Below are 17,188 nucleotides of genomic sequence, written 5' to 3' on the forward strand. Positions count from 1 at the left end.
TCATGCTGAATGGGGTTCGCAAGCGGCCGCTCCAGCTCCGGCTCCGGCTCTCGGAGCTCCGCGCGGTGCGGACCCGCGGGCGGCGGTGCCTGCGCTCCCCCGGGCGGCCGTGGATCCGCGCTGCAGCCCCTCCGAGAGAGCGCCCCGAAGCCGGCATCCTTGGAATAAATGAACAGAAACTCCTTGATCCCGCCCCGCTCCGCCGGACGAGCGCCCGCGCTGCCCCGGAGTCAGCAGCGCGCCCGAACGGAGTCTGGTCCGGCACAGCCACATCCTCCATCGCCGCATCCCGAARCTGTTCAGGACACGAGCTTTGGCCTTATGGCAAAGAAGTGAGGCAGCAAAGGTTTTCAGCACCAGCACCTGCATTGACAACCTGTGCACCACGAAAAGGTCAGCCCAAATCTGCAGTGGGTCCTTGTGCGCTGAATTTAAGCGAACATCGCCAAAGGACTCTAAGGAATTGCACCAGGGGATGTTTAGACTGGATATTAGGAAAAAWTTCTTCACTGAAAGGGTGATAGGCATTGGAGCAGGCTGCCCAGGGAAGTGGTGGAATCGCCATCCCTGGAAACGTTCAAAAATCATTGAGATGTGGCCGTGGGRCATGGTTTAGTGGTGGATGTGGAGGTGCTGGGTTGCACTCAATGAGCTCATAGGTGTTTTCCAATCTTAATGATTTTCAAAATTTAAGCATCCCTATTTTGCTATCCCTCAGTAAAGACTGAGCGAATTAGTGGAAAGACTGATCAGGAAACATTTATTTAGCTTAGCAAGGACATTGTCCAGACAAAGTATTCCCATTATTTTTGAAGGACAAGAGCCAGTGATAAACAAAAATTTACATTAATCATAGTTACAGAAGGTGTACATGAAATGCAGACATCAGAAKGACCAAAATCACAGGACCACCTTCATTTTCCATCAGCCCAGCCCTTACTGCTCTTAGACACAGKGCAGCCTTCACTGAATGCAGCTTTTACTGCCTTTAGAGAGAGACTGTCCTTTTGCAATCTCTCTTGGTGAAAAACTGCTTTGCTCTGAGTCTCTGCCATCTGGACCAGACTGACAGGATGATGAAGGACTAAAACCATGCTGTCTCTGAAAACTGAAGTCGGGGGAGTAGGGTGATGATGAACCCTGTAGCTGTGCCACTCAAGTGTTTGCCAGCCCAAGGAAAGCCTCTYGCTGTTCTGCCCCTTCCTTCCCAGCTCTCTGTGCTCCACAGAGCACCTGCCCGATGGATTCCCTGGCTTTGGCAGMTCCCAGCACCTCTGCTTCTCCTGGTTTCAGTAATGCTGGTCTTTCTGGTGCTGGAGATGATGCAGGATGTCCCAGCCTGTCCTCAGTCTCTAAACCAAGGGGAGCAGAGCAGCTGAAGGCAGAGACCAGCGAGAAACCTCTGCAGAGCAATGTGAAATCACAGGGCACAGACATGAGGACACGGCCTGAGCCTCTCACTGTCCAGAGACCCACGGTGCCCCATCCTCTCCTGGTGACCCACGGGTTTCTCTTCCTTCTCAGCCCTTCCTCCTGCACTTGCTCTTCATCATTGCCCCATTCTCCAAGGACTTCAGCATCTGCTTCTCCCTTCTGCTCCTCCATGTGTCCCCATGTTGTCTCTGTGCAGCCTCACCTACAGCCCAAATCCAAACTCCCTTTCCCTGTCCCTTGTGATGCACAGACCTGTTTCCCTGCTCCCAGCTGAGCCTTCTCCCTCTAACACACACCACATCTGCAGCCCAGCGTGGTGGGAGCAGAGCTGCTKGGCTGGCAGCTCTGGGAGGTGCCACATGGCCTCAGGAGCATGTTGCCTGTCCCACAAAAATCCTAGGAGACATCTTTGGCTCAGACTTCTCACATCCGCAGTGATTATTTTTTTTWAAATTATTTTTGTCTCGATACCATCTTTACTCCGTGGCCTTTCGTCTCCTTTCATCTAAAATTCCTGCGCAGGCTTCTGGCATTTCAAATCTCAGCTACTCCCACCTCTTTTTCTTCCTGGCCTTGAAAAACACTGTCTCATCCAACTTGTACCCAGCTCAAACACTGCTATGAGCATCCTTTCCTCAGGGGTGGCTTTTGCTCTGCTGCTGCCGCCTCTGCCCCCTTCCCCTTTGTTGCAGGAGCCCTTTYCTTCTGCTTCCAAGGCTCCCTAGTGTATCATTCACTGACCAGATATGATTTCTGCCCTCGTCTAGTCCTCATTTGCCCACTTGATGGATTTTCAGACAAGCACCTTTGCCCATTCACTGCCATGACTCAGGTGCGAGACGGGCCCACCACAAACACCCACGCAGCCACTCTCTTGTCTTCTGTCAAAATCACTGCTGAAAGCTCCCAGAAAATCTTTACTGTGGACTGTCCCTGTGCTGGGCTCATTTCTGGTGCTGCTGTTCCATCATTTTGTTCTGCTTTCCTTTCTCTTTCCCTGCTTTGTCATTCCCGCTTCTGTGCTAAGCTCTCCAGCACAGGGCCCATCTTTTTTCCTTAGCCATTCAATACTCAATCTGGTGATGTCCTGGACCTTGATTAAGATTCCTGTGCTGATATGAATCATTAGGATTGATTACCTGGTGCTGGGCTGTCATTTGGTGCTTTTTCTACAGCTCTTGGTAGCAATTTGTGTTTAACCTTGCTCCAGCACCTCAGTTCTGAAGATAGGAAATGTGAGATATTAATTACCTCTAATCATGGCTGGCATTAAAAGTACTAGCAGAAAACCCATGGAAGTAAGTACCATAATTCCTTTCCTCAGAATGGAGACGTAAGTTTCTCTAACATTCCAATTTTTAACCCATTTTGCTGAAATTTAATGTAGTTRTTTAACTTTCATTTTCTTGTAGCTGCTAACCCCTCACCTAGTTCAAATGATTCATCCYTGCTGCATTCACTGCCCAGGAATGTTGGCTTTCAACAAGCTACAGCAAATAATGTAAAATAAACACGAGTGTGCTTTCATCTCACAACAATCTGGGTTAAGTACATATTTCACACACTGCACCACAGGATATGTTAAATTAAAATCAGAACCACCAGGTTTAAAAATCCAATGCCAATTCAAGCAATTGATGAGTTATTTCTGTGTTCACTTAGAGGCAACGRTGGGCACGAGCAGCACCCAGTGCTTTATTAACCCTGAAATGTGCCACTTGACAACTTTTTTTCTCCATAAGTTGAGGAAAACTAAGAATTTTGATTTCAACCTACACTATGTAAGATTTAATCCTATACACTCATGAGTATCCTGATCTCCTTGAACRAATCTGAGAGCGTCCCAGTAGTCGTGTCTCCATCTTCCTGTTATTTTAGTACTCTTCGTTTCCAAAATTGCTTTCAATCACACTCTGAAAAAGCATCCTGGAATGGTTTCCTTGAAATGATAAATGTGTTTTTAAATGCCTGCTCCCTCATGCTGCTGGAATCACACAGTCTGGGGTCTTGCATGTATTCATTTCTTAGTCAAAAGATGTAGGGGAGCTACATTTGAAATAAACAGTGTAAAAAAGAGGTTACAGAGATGGGAATCTGACAGAAAACTGTCAATGTACTGGGCAAGACCCAGATTTAATGCACTCTTACTCTAGATTTCCATAGTGTAACATTTTCTGAATCTAGCTTCTCATTCCAACACCACCAGGATGGGAATCGTGCTTGGTTGTTGATTTATTTCGAAGATACGCAGAACTGGCATTATGTTTCCTTCAGACTTCAAATACAAGACTAGAGATTCCCTAAATTTTAGAAAGCCTCCTGTTCAGTGCCGTGTTGCTATGCTTAGACTTCAGCAGAATCTAAAAGTCAGAAATTAAACACTGGAAGTAGCAAGAGGAAAAGAGAATTAATGTAGTTAATTTMTTTTCTTTCTCTATATCATGGTTTGATTAGGCTGTTGCTCTCCCTCTGTAGGATTTTCTTGAGGAGATGAACAGGGCCYTTTTGGGAAGCTTTGCTGCTGTGCTCAACTCTCTCCTTGTTCCTTGGAAGGATCTGCGCTTGTGGGAATGACTGAAGCGTCCTGGGGACAGAAAAAGAAACATTTTMATTTTAATAGGTTAATGGTTCCTGGACACTGAAGGATCTGCCACTTGCCAAAACTGCTTCTTGCTTTTCTTCTTTCAGCTTTCAGGCTGCTGTAAATCTAGGCAACATCTYTCCCTGACCAAGGAAAAACATTGACCTTTTCTGGTGTTGACAAAACCAGCAGAAGACAAATCCAGATACAAATATTTTCATCCATTGCCACAGAAACTCCTTGAGAGCCATAGAGYCCTGTCTGGTCCGCTGAAATGTGAACTCGAAATGTGTCTCCCTTGGCTGAGAATGGRTGGAAAACCTTTCCCTAACAAAGCAGTGCTATGTATTCTTCCATCCACCTTGGGAGGAGAAACATCTCTGTAGCCACAACCCTGCTTTGGTTCTTTTAGGTCAGKTTTTGTATAAGGAAAGTGATGAAAYTTGCTCTTAGGRYTAGAGGCTGKAGGTGGTGATAAGAAGAGAAGAGGACTTGGCTTTAAAAGATAAGTGAACTTTAAAAGACGTTTTATTCTAGCTGAGACTCTGAGAGACAACAGAATGTCTCTATTCCCTGAATTAGAATGGCTTTTTTGCAGTGCTGCTACAGTAATTAAGGCTTAGAGCTCAGTTCAAAACCTAATACCACCACAACTGGCAAAGACGAGGGGATAAATAAGCTAGCAGTTCTTCCTTCAAAATTGAAAAAGGAAAAAAAAAAAAAAAATATATATATATATATAAATGACAGAACTTTCAAAATTCTGGAAAAATTAATTATAAGGGATTTTCTCAGCTGGCTTCAACAATYTTTGGATCCAGCCCTTGGAGACAATACTGCTAGGAAAAAAATGGAGTATCAAGGGAGAAGAGCATGGAATCTCATAGCCACTGTAGAGCAGAATTTGATCTCCCCACATTTCTGTGAAGGTCCATATACTGATCAGAGGCRCCTTTTCAGCTTCTTCCAATGGCTGAAGCCCTTTTTCTCTAATCTCCAGTTGTGCCTGTTTTGCAGGTTAGGGAAGGGGTAGATTTGTGCAAGGAGACAGGGCAAAAGCAGATATATCCCTGGAGAATGGATGGCTGAGAGAAACTCGAGGTCAAGTTATGTTCCAAATGTTTCTCTTCTTTGCCAGTGGTGGGTAAAATCATTCACAGTATCTCCATGGACCAGCTCACTACAGAGATGCATGGAAATCTTCCATGGTGACACCTTTTCCACCAAAAAAAACCCAAACAAACAAACAAAAAATCCCCCAACAAAACAAAAAAAGTAAAACAAAGCAAAACAAAACAAACAACCCCCCCCAAAAAACCCCAAAAATCAAACAAAACAAAACAATAACAAAACCAAAAACACCACAGGGTTTTATTCAAGCAGAACAAAATCAAAGAGAAATCACTTTGAAAAACAAATTTTTAAAGGAGGTTTTCAAAGGTCTTGCCTGAACTTTTTAAAAGCAAATATTTCGGTTTTTCAGCTTGAAAAGACAGTTTTCCAGGGTTTGACTTTCATTTTATAGTACATGAAAAAAAAATATTTTTCAAGGTGGAGGAAGAATCAGTTGTTGAGTTTTTATCAAAATGAAAGCTTGAGAGCAGTTCAAAAATGTGTTTTTAAAGGGTGTTTGGGGGAATTTGGTTTGGCCTCATAGGAAATTCAGGGGGGAAAAAAAATCAGTGCTTTTTCTTCATTCTGAAAAGAAGAGTTTTTCAAAACCACCGATACTCCTGTAGGACAAAAAAAAAAAAAAAAAAAAAAAAAAAAAAAAAAAAAAAAAAAAAAAAAAAAAAAAAAAAAAAAAAAAAAAAAAAAAAAAAAAAAGAAAAGAAAACAACAACAAAAACACAGAACAAAAGAAAACAACAAAAAAAAAACCATAATCCATCCCTCACCCATCCATAATACCCAGGAACCTGCATCTTTTTGCAATGGCAGGGCTGGAGTCATGCTGTGGGTGCCAAAGRAAAGCCCTGTGCTGTCAGGGGCACAGAAACTGCAGCTCTTGGGCAGGAGAGGGTGAGCCTGAGAATTACCCAGGCTTGTCTGGAAATTGGCAGCCGGGTTGGAAAGCATCCACAATCTCCAAGTGCCCAGAGTTTATGGGCCAGCCCAGGAAACAGCCKGATTTAACAGCCCTGGGACACCCGGGAGGCCTTTTTTGGTGAAGTGCAAACCTTTAGTCACACGCACACGCCCCACCTTCAGCAGCAAACCCAGTCATTCTCCAAGAATGTCTTGAAAATAATTAAATGGCTTTGTATCATGTTCCAGGAGATTAAATTTTTCTGCCTTGCCTTTCTTAAAGCTACCAGCTTATAAGGGTAGCGTGTCAAAGCAACAGAAGGTCGTACGTGGCACTGCTTGGTGATTCCAACAAGGAGCAGCCTGGGGCTTTACAGACCCTTTTTCTGTGGAAAAATAGAGGAAAAAAGAAAAATGCAACAGTCTTGGTTTGGGCTAAATAGTGTCAACAGACTTTCAACATCTACAGGTTCTCTTTTGTCACAAAATGTTCACAAAATGGGCTTTATATTTAYGTAGAGCTGATGCACCCTTTTCCTGCAAAATTAGTTTTGTACACATCCAGGTGCTAAAACATATACAGGGTCCCCCAGCCACTTAAAACAAGTGTAGAGTGCATTTGGGATTGCTTTACCTCCTGTGAAGTTGTTGGATGTCTTCCAAATATGAAGAACAATATGGAAATTATGTATTGAACATAAAAAGTATCTCTCCTCAGGTGGWATTTGGAGATTCCTAATTAATTTCTCCAGTATTTGYAAAAACAAACAAACAAATAAAAAAMYRATTAAAAATKATGAAAAMCTCTCAATAATATCAGTGTGGTATCACCTGCTGAGCTTGGAGGGCTGTCTACTTTCCTTTTCTTTCTGTTTTTTTCACTTTCATGCGACTTAAATACCCATATTTTAAGTCTGTGGTGAAGAAAATATAAAATGTCATCAGCAACTGGCAGAAGTAACCCTTGGAATAATGCACTACAAACACCTCGACCTCACAGCAAGACCCTCCTGTTACACCACCTTCACAAACTTCTTTCTCACAATGCCTTTCAAATTAGCCTAATTGTGATTTTTACAGGAATCTCAGCTTCCTTTTCATATTAGGATAATGAAAAATCCAGGTGCTATTTTTGACCACYTACTCTACATCACAGCCCCAAACCCCAAACCACAGTACAGATTTGGCTSTGATAACCTCTCCTGGACAAGCTGATAGTCTCCTCACAGGGAGAAAGGGCATAGAGAAGACTAGAGAGCTCAGGATAAAYGAAAAACTTCTCAAAATTTTTCTCTCTTTTCTCAAGTTTGGCGAAAACATGGAGGAGGAAATAGGGAAAAGCAAAAATGACAATCTATGGGCTTTGTGTCCAACTCAGAATGTGAAAGATGGGAAAGGAAAAAGAGACAAAAGAGAAGGAAAAATAATATAAAAATGAATGAAAGAGAGGAAATGGCCAAGGTATGGAAAGAAAGTGAGAGACAAAGTGGCTGAGAAAAGAGGGAGAAGAAAATTTAAAGGAAACGTGTGAGGCAGCAAAATAGTAGCGGTACATGTCTCTAGTGGAAAATAATTATGGGGCACGTATAAGCAAATATGACATTAAAAATTACACAATAGCAGATAAGTAAAGGCTGTGGGTAGGTCTGGATAGTTCTGCTCCAAATAAGGCAGCTGAAAGTCAGCATTCCCTTACGGCAGCTATTGTGAAGCTAAAGTTCACTTGTACTGAAATGTTTCCTTACTTTGTATCATAGCCTGATAAGTGATTTGTTCCACTGGGAGAAAATCTTTTATCACCACGGCCCATGTGTGTTTTGTTGGCACYGTATCTGAAGTGCAATTATTCAATATAATTTTTCAGCTGGTGGGTATTTGTTTTAATTTTGAACAAAGGCGGGGTAAAATGAGTGTTTTTCAAAAATTCTGGTTTGCGCTTTCTCGTCTCTTCTTCTGCCTCTTTCCCTCTCTGTCTGCAGCCAGATCCGCTCCCTGAAGCTCYGAGGCACTGCAGCCCTTACATCAAATATCTTTTGGGGTTTTTAACACTCTGCTCACCCACAGGCACGCACACAATTTGCTCCAGGGGCCGTTCCCTCTGTCTCTGATGGGCTCAGGGAGGTCAAGTGGTCACTTCTGATTTCATCACGGGGCCACTGCAGGGGCTGCACATGTGGCAAACCAAGTGCCAGAGCTGCACGAGGGCTCCTGGTACTCCAAACACAACCACTGCTGGGCGACAGCTTTTTCTCACACCTGTTAAATTCCTCCTCTCCTTGGTTTCATATTCTGAACAGTAACCAAAGCCATAATCTGTGATATTTATGCCTTCCAAGAATCTTCAAGCCACACGGTTTAACAAAGAGGTGTCCTGTTACAATTAAAATGGACGGAAAATGAGAAAGAATTTTTCCAAATTGTGCCATGTAAACATCACGTTTCTTTCAAGATGGCTTTTTTCCTTTCCTSTTAACTCTATTTACACAGTAACTTTTATTTTCCWGGCCTTCTTTCACTTCAGTTCTTGWATGATACAGGCTTTATATTAAAATAAAAGTTATTCCTTTCCTTTGCCCATGCAGACATGTGAACCTCTGTCTAAACGGGAAAAGATCACAACTTGCTAACATAAAGCATYTGATGTTTTATGGTAATGGTACCTTTACCGTTTTAACCAATAATCTTTGAAATGTACATAGAAATTAGGCAAGGTTGGGCAATATGTAAACATAATCTGCCAAGAGAGGCTGTTATACTGCACAACAGCTATAAATCACAGGCTTTGCAAAAGCTGATGCTGGGCTAAGTATCCTACATTCAATAATGAAATTGTTTTCTTTCTTTGAGGATGGGTGATCATCCCCAAGCCACTGACCCCATGCCATGAGATGTGTCCCTAGGGATTTACTTGGAGATAAATTGCAGATCAAGACATTGGAGTGCTGCTTGGCTGCAGCCAAAAATCACTCAGAGAGCAAAAGTAAGGAGCAGGCAATCATACAGCAAAAAAAGTGTGGTCCTGTGTAGAAAACAGAGCCCGAAATTTCTTTTGGTTAGAGAACTTACTGACAAATCCAGCCATCATTTCCCAACAAGGAAATGAACTTGTTGATTGTTCCCACTGGTCCAGGAAGAAAAACAAAGCAGGAAAAATAAACAGGGTTGCCCCAAATAAATATTTGTCTCTAAGTATTGTGTCAAAATAGCATCCTCCTGGAAATGAACTGGCATGATCCTAAATGTTGTCTCTTTTGCTGGGATGAGGGGAAAACTGCATGCAGCTCATGGATTCATGGATACAGAACTGGGAACTAGGGCATTGCAGGGAAGACTTGTCTCTCCTTCATCTGCAAAAATTCCTCAGGTCTAAGGAAGAAAGCACCAATATGTGAGAGAAGAGCATAAAGTCAATTTTGCTTCTCAAGGTGACCTGTCTTCCCCTTTCTCTGAGCCAGTGCTGTTGCCTTATTGAGCTGGCTGAAAACCAAAGGGAATTTTGCTGCTTGAAATTGTTCACATTTAAAACAAAAAGACTTTCGGAATTCCAATTCTGAAAATCTACAAGGCAGGAATTTAATAACTCTGGCAACTGTGGAGAATACTTAGAGCAGTGTTCTGAGACTTTACTTAAAATGTGGTGTCTTGATGCTCTTCACGGCTCCTTGTGAGCTCCTTGTGAGCTGGGGAGCCCTGTGAAATCAGGGCTGCTCATATGTAACTCCAGTTTGTTCATATGGAGAAGATGTAGGAACACAGGTCAGCTCCAATTCCTGTAAAAGTTTGGGGTTTGGCACATTTTTATATCAGCTTGCTTCCCTGTTGCATAACAACCCTTTTTATTCAATGATTACATTTTAGAGGTATGGAATGGGGAAACACCTCTTGAATCACCATTCCTGTCCTCCTCCTCAGGTGACTCCAGAGGTCACAACATCCCAGAAGTATCTTCAAAAGCCTACACGGACTCCACCTTAAAAAATTATTTGGGTTTTGATTTTTTTTTTTTTTTTAACATCATAGCTTAACATAAATATTGAAACTTGAGATCCTGATAACATTCTGACAGCAAGCTTTGAGCTAACCCCTGAAAGCCCTACAAWCAGGTTATTTTGTGCCATCAGATGAGTTGCTATTCTGCAATGACATTAGCCTTTCCTCTGAGCGTGGCACACTGTGAGTGAGAAGTGAGTTGTTTATCTCCTGCTCACAATCGCTGTGAGGATCTCAAACACCCCTCACACACCAGCAGCCACCCTCCCTTGTCCTGTTAYTTTGTCATTTCACTTTATGGCCAGTTCAACATTCTCAAGCCAAATCTGGATGCGTGGGACAGCACGGCGCTTGCTCCAGACACACAGAGAGAATGCTGAGGTAGATTTTACACATCTCTGAAATCCTGTGCTGCATTCTCTCATGATTSCTCCACCCAGGAGTTTTATGAAACAGTCAGGTTTCAAGGCCAGGAGTTMCCATCACGATCATCTGCAGTTTTTYACCCRCTCARTCCCTTAATACCCCTAAGGGAATTACAGATCCCTCTGATGTGAATGGAGTCCCCCGAGCCAAGTAACTTCTGTTTAAAGTAAAATCTGTTCCTCAAGGAAAAAAAAAAAGTCCAGCCTTGCTTACATCACCTTTCACTATCAAATACCTTCTCTTAACATAAGAGCTAATAAACTATGAGCAAGCCATCTGCTGACTTCATCAGTAAGTTAAACACACAGAGCTTCRACTCTGCCTTTGTGAAGCAAATTTTTCCACACACCCAAAGCTTTTTGAACTCTYTCTGGTTGGTCACATTCATTTTGAAGAGGATGCCAAAGCAGACACAGCCCTGCAGAAGAGGTCTTGGAGTCTGGCTTAGTCCAGATATCCAAAATATAGGGGTGTCTGCTCCTGAAGCTCYCCCAAGGGCCACACTCTTCTCTGGAAATCTGCAGCACAAATTCCCTGTGCTGCCCATAAAGAGCTGCTTTTTTAGGGCCTGGAAAATGGGAACAGTTTCTTTGAACCTCCATGAGGAATCCAGGTAAAAGTTGCGGGTCACTGATTCTCTCTGGGGATGGGAGCGAGGGAAAGAGCCTGTTTTTGAGGACATTTCTTTTTTAGCAGTCCTGATGCAGTTACCAGTTTGGGAGACAGGTTTTTATATCTACACTGTCACAGCATTAAGGAGATGCAGAGTCAGGGTCAGAGCCCGACTGTGCTGGACATTTGTGATCCAAGACCTAAAGTTGCTCCCTGCTTTGGGAACAATATCTATCTTTTTTTTCTTGCTGCAGATTCAGAGTGGTCATAGGGCTTTTGTTTATTGTTTGTCTCACTGTGGTTTAAAGTAAAAAAATACAGCAATGACCAGCCTGGTTCTTCTGTATTTTATCAATCATTGCCTTATTTGCTTTCTTCCAACTCTCCAGCAGTGTTTCCAGTGGTTTTAAGGGCTTGTAATCTAGGACATCAGAAAACAGGTTGTCAAGTTCAGCAGACTAATATGCAGTACAAAATAAGAGTAGTCTTCTTTTTTTCCCCCTGCATATTTTAATTTCTGACCTGTAACAAAAAGATGTATAAAATTATGATAATTTTAAGTGAAACAGGGAGATTTCTACCGGCATTAAAAATAATGATTTATCTCTTCATTAGAATTTACTTTCCTGTYTAATTCTCAGGACAGCTCTGCTCATTGCACCTGGCTAGTAAAGGTGTTCAGTAAAGAAACTGGGGCTAAACTCAGTAGGAAGCAATTGAGGAGCACTTTTACCACAGAGCAGTCTTATGAAAGCAGAGATTGTATTCATTGCTTTTACTGTGGAAAAACAGTGCTGGGATGTGGGTGAGGAAAAATTAATTGATACATGCTGTTACTCTTCATTTTATTCTCTGAATAATAACTGATATGAATTCAAGCCAAGTCATTCAACTCTGGATTTGTTTAGAAAGAGAGCAAAAAGTGAAGGAGGTTGCATCCCATCCAAGGTTTGCATCTCAAAAAGAGATAGGGAAGATTTAACTGAGCTTAATTTCYCTTTAATGTGGTGGATTTGCTTCAACTCTTCTCTAGAAATAAAAATGCAACCTTATTTAAGAAAGAAAGGCTGTGATGAAAATGATGAAGCAAAAAGGTAGTGGGAAGGTTCTGGATCCTGATAGTCTCTCTGCTTTCTCTGCTCTCACCACCATTGTTTTTRTGGGCACTGGGCTGGTCTGGGACGTAGCTGCTGTTTGTGCAGTAGATGGATGGTGCTGTGACCAAAGCATTCAGGAGGAATTGGTTTTGTTTCAAGCTTTGACACAGACTTTCCCCATAATGTTGAACAAATTACCTCTGCAAAGTGAAATCATAAAGGTAGCGAGGCAAATGCATTCAGTCCAGTGCTTAAACAGAGGGGTTTAAAGCATTTCAGCTTTAGAAAGAGTATGGTTTTTAAAAACGATATAATTTTTAAAAGAAACATAACATCAAGATTTACCCTGTTATCTTGTGAYGTGAGTTTTCCCTWCATAACAATTTGGATTATTTTGTTCTTASTAAAAACAAAATGAAATCCTTTAAGAGCAAAAACAGCTATTGAGAAAAAAACAATAATAAGCAAACAACAATAAGTGTATGCCATTATTGCGCTCCAGAAATGAAGCCCATCTGAAATTTGCTCTCTGAAGCTCCTGTGAGCACCCAGACCTCGGTGAAGGAAGAAGAGACAGCAGAGGAGAAATGGATGAAAGGCTCAGCCAATAAAACCCAAGAGCAATGCTTGATAAAATAGGTGCAAAACAGTAAGAAAACGTCAAGCATGAGTTAAGGAAAGCTGCCCATTTAATTTTCCTCAGCCTAGAGGGAGTGGTTGGCTGAGTTAATTTGTGTCCCCAGCAAGTGTGGTCTCCCCACAATCTCTCTGCAGGAGAAATTGGGAGGCCACTTCTGCCAACCCAAATCTGAGGATCATTCCATCACRTTGCAGAGATGCATGGATGTATCTGCCAGCCTCCCAGGCACCATATGGACCAGAGCTGGTGGCTGTTCCCATGGGATTCAGTAATTATATTGTCATTTCCCCCCTTGTTTACTGGGGGGAAAGATGATATCAGATTTCAAAGAACCAAATGGAAAAGTAGTGGTGTAAAACAAAACAGAAGGACTGAGTACTGAATTACTGAGTACTGAATTTACTTTCCAAACCTCTAATGCTTCCAGAAAGAGAAAAGAGCCACCCAAATGCAAAAAGAACAGAGGAAACAGCAGTGACTTCAAAGGTCTAAATCTCCTCCTCTGTGCTGTACAATGTGTGCAGTTTGTGCAACTTATGTACACACGCAAGGGAGAAAGTGAAATATCATCTCTTCTCTGAAAAGTTAAATTATTTGAGAACTTTGCAACATTGCAGCATATGTTCCCTGAAATTTGCAATGAGTCAAGCAAGTCAGAGGAGATGCAGCAGYTCCACCTTTCTTCTGTAAGACAAAATGGACACCTCAAAAGACATGATGGCCGTGGAGAATTTGCTTTTCATGGTGACTGAGAACACCTGAGGGGTGCCAGCACCATTCCTGGTGCTCTGCCCAATACAAAACATACAGAGCTCTCAATAAAATGAATTCCATGTAAAGGTTCAACCCAGACACTCCAGGAACCAGTGGGAGGSTTGCAAAGTCAGTCACAAGAACACAGGACTCTGTTTTCCAAAAATGCCTTCCTAATGTAGAAATACCACGATCAAAACTGACCTGGACTCTCAGGACTATAAATCCCACTGACAGACACCTTAAAAATGCCTCTCTGGTTTTTGTTTTTGAAAATGCTGAGCCCAAGAACAACTAAAAGCCACTCACCCCGTGGAAAGCACACTGAGGGAACGGCAGACTCCTTGAATGTCACTGGATTTAGAAAGCAGATCTTGTAGCCACACAGTGTCCCCAACTTCCTGCTTACAAACTGCCTCAGCATTGACTCAGTATCAATAACACCATCCACTGAATCACCCACCCATCTGCAACACCTGCTTCTTCCTCAGCCATCACGCCTTCCCTGCCGTGACTCAGTTTAGCTGCTCGGAGCCTGGGAGATGGGAAAAGACCCTACCTAAAAACATGCAGACTGGGGGGCACTCAAGGGCCCCTAATAATGACTGCATTTCTGCAATCTGGGATGCAAAAATCCCTGGTCCACTCCCTGTGACTCCACACAGTTGGGGGGTGTTTTGTAACTGGTCCAGCCCTGCCTATCTGGAACACTTTCCTGCCGAGACAGTGACTCACTTCCTCTTTAGGAAGCTCACCCAAAATCCTTTTCACTTGAGCTTATAAACTATTATTAACTCCATCTGTAAAGCAAAACTTTTACTCATCAGGAGTGCTAAATGGGAATTTTCCAGTGATACACGCTTTTTTTTTATTGGAAGATGTTGATTTGTTAGAACATAAATCTTTTTTAGAAGCAAGCCAGTTCTGCTAAGGCTTTCATCAGAAAAAGTTTTTACATCCAAAGAAGGAGAACAGCTCAGCTTAGYCAAGACACCAGTGTTTAGGTCACTGACATAGCAAAACTGAGCTTTTTGGCTACACAGGGGTCTGCATCTGGCCCCACTGTCCTCCACAGTGCCGTAACATCAATCATCTCTTAGGATGGAGCAACATCCCACTGATGTTTTATTTAGTGACCAGTCTGTGTTATCAAAACTTGGTCCTGATATCTTCTCCATTTCACATCAGTGCTTAAACTTTAGCTGACTGGCAGTTCAGGAAAACCACAATTATTTTTGTTAGTCTTTCTCATTTTCCAGTGAAGCTTCAAAAGTTCTCAAGTTATTCCCACTGAGGAGCAGGATGTTTTTAAAGTCTTGAAAGTTGTCACAGAAGAGGAGGGCTAGAGAAGGTTCCAGATGAGTTGCAATCACTGTTTTTCTCAACAGTAGTCCTGAACAGGAGGTCACTCCAGTCACCTCACAAACACCCAGGCTGTAGCAGTGTTTTTCCTGGRACYGGTAACAAATTTCTTTGTGATGTAYCTCCATYAGAAAAGAGAYCTCATCAGTCAAAGTGTTTCCTCTGAAGTGTCTCCTGTTTATTAGATTTCTGATGAGTGAAGTGGGGTTTCTGTAGACACTTCAAATTTGTTAGAACACAGGCACAACAGCACATTTGGATTTTTTTTTTCAGATAGTCCATTGTGCATTACACACATGCCTATTTTTCCATGGGTTAAAGAAGCAAGACTCAACTACCAAGTGTGGATTTTTCTCCTCTRTTTTCCACCCATGGCTCAGGATGTWTGTCTTTCAGGAGTAGCTTCAGRTATRTAAATCAGGTTAATTTCTGGTATWTAAATAAAAAATCAGTAATTTRATCTWYGAAAATGTTCCTTTTTGCAGCCAGAGGAAAGCCATTACCATCTATATCCCTATCTTGTAGTCCTACAGTGTTGCTCAGCAGGAATTGAGGGGCTGATGGAACTCTTCCCACTCATTTGAATTTTGTAATCTGTTGTTCAGCAAGTKTGGAGCTTCTGGGCATCTTGCAAACCACATCAACTACCTTACAAACATCAATTGCTCCCCTCTAACAGCCAAGAAATCCTGGAACTGCTACCACCACTGTCCTGCAAAAGCAATCTTGTGCTGTTCAGCCCCCATTTGATCCACACAACCAAAGAGGATGGTACATCTTTCTGAAAAGCAAAGGCTTCTGTTGCTATTTGGGCTGGAACACTCACTTGCATGAGAACACACTGTCTCTTAGAACTGTTTACTTGACTGCAAGACTCCATGGTGAGAAAGGGCTTCTTTCTGCTAAGAGAACTTCATCACTGAAGATATCTCATTTCTAGGGAAAATGCTTGTCATCTGTTTCTAGGAAAAGACATTATTTCAGGGAGATTTGGCCTTGGCTGTGTCTGCTTTCCACRTACATGCTGTGGACCCGTATTTACTGCTAGAACAAAAGGACAAGGGAGGGAAACGTCTGTGCAAAGGAAATTTTCAACCTAAGAGTGAAGAGTCTCAAAGGGTTTTGACTGCAAAGGAAAAGGAAAGAAAAAATCCAAGCCAATCTGCCTTTTCCACCCCCTCTATTTGTCAGTTGCTCCCCCTCCTTTAGACTGTCAGATTTCACTCCCATTCTACTGTATGGGCACATAAATCTTGCCAGAAATGCTTCACTCACTTAACACCTACCTGCTGGAGCTTAGAYGCAGAGAGAGGGGAGAAAAGCAACCTCAAATCCAGGCAATTCTTATAAATCACAGTGCTGCTAATCTCTTTTCAAGAGAGTCAAATGTAAAGTCATGTTCCTTCTTGTGAAAACATTACTAGCCTGTGGGTGTCAACACAGCCTTCTTTTCCAAGAAATCTGTTGCATCCCACAGCGACTCTGGAGAAATTGCACTCTGATGACAGTGAAGAGAGTCTGCTAGAAAAACAGCACACGCCAATCCCGTACAACAGCAACCTCAACAAGCACTTGCTTTTGTAAGATCAGCTCTCTCCGATTTCACAAAAAGCAGAACTGAACTTGACCATGATATATTTTATGGGAGTTGTTTTTACAACCTCATTGTTGCAAGTGCTTTCCCCACCCCAAAATCACATTTACGGCTTCCTTATTCATTCCGTGCCAAGACATACCATCCTATTTCTTTACAGCTCCCATATAGAATAAACAAGGACATAAACCACCTGGCTGCTACCTTTACACATCCTTCTACACCCTGTCTTAAACAGTGGGGCTGCCTCCTCCTCTGGGAGGGCACCTCCTCAGCAGCAAATGTGTCAGCCCTTGAAGTTCCCCTGTTTTGATAAAAGTTCTTGTCTTTTCTTGGTGAAAAGGTCATCCCCAATCCCTCAGACCCTTGTRGAAATCCAGCTACTCATGAGATCTGAGGAAATCCCAAGCTGCTTCCCAGTTTTTTATCTGGAGAGTGTCCACAGACCATTTGCAGGAAAAGAGCCTTTTCCAGGAAGCGTTTTTACAACTAAGTGAAGGAAATGAGAGATGCTTTATGAAGAAAGGACAGAACCTCAGTCAGTCAGAATGCWGTGCATTACTGAAAGGCAGAACCCATTAATATATTGTTCCAGTATTTAAAGGGTGGCTACAAAGAAGATGAAAACTCCATYTTTACAATGAGTCACATGGAAAAGACAAGGGGTAATG

Source organism: Malurus melanocephalus, unplaced genomic scaffold, assembly GCF_030028575.1.
Source record: "Malurus melanocephalus ecotype Western Australia unplaced genomic scaffold, MMel_1.1 scaffold_348, whole genome shotgun sequence".
Classification (NCBI taxonomy): Eukaryota; Metazoa; Chordata; class Aves; order Passeriformes; family Maluridae; genus Malurus; species Malurus melanocephalus.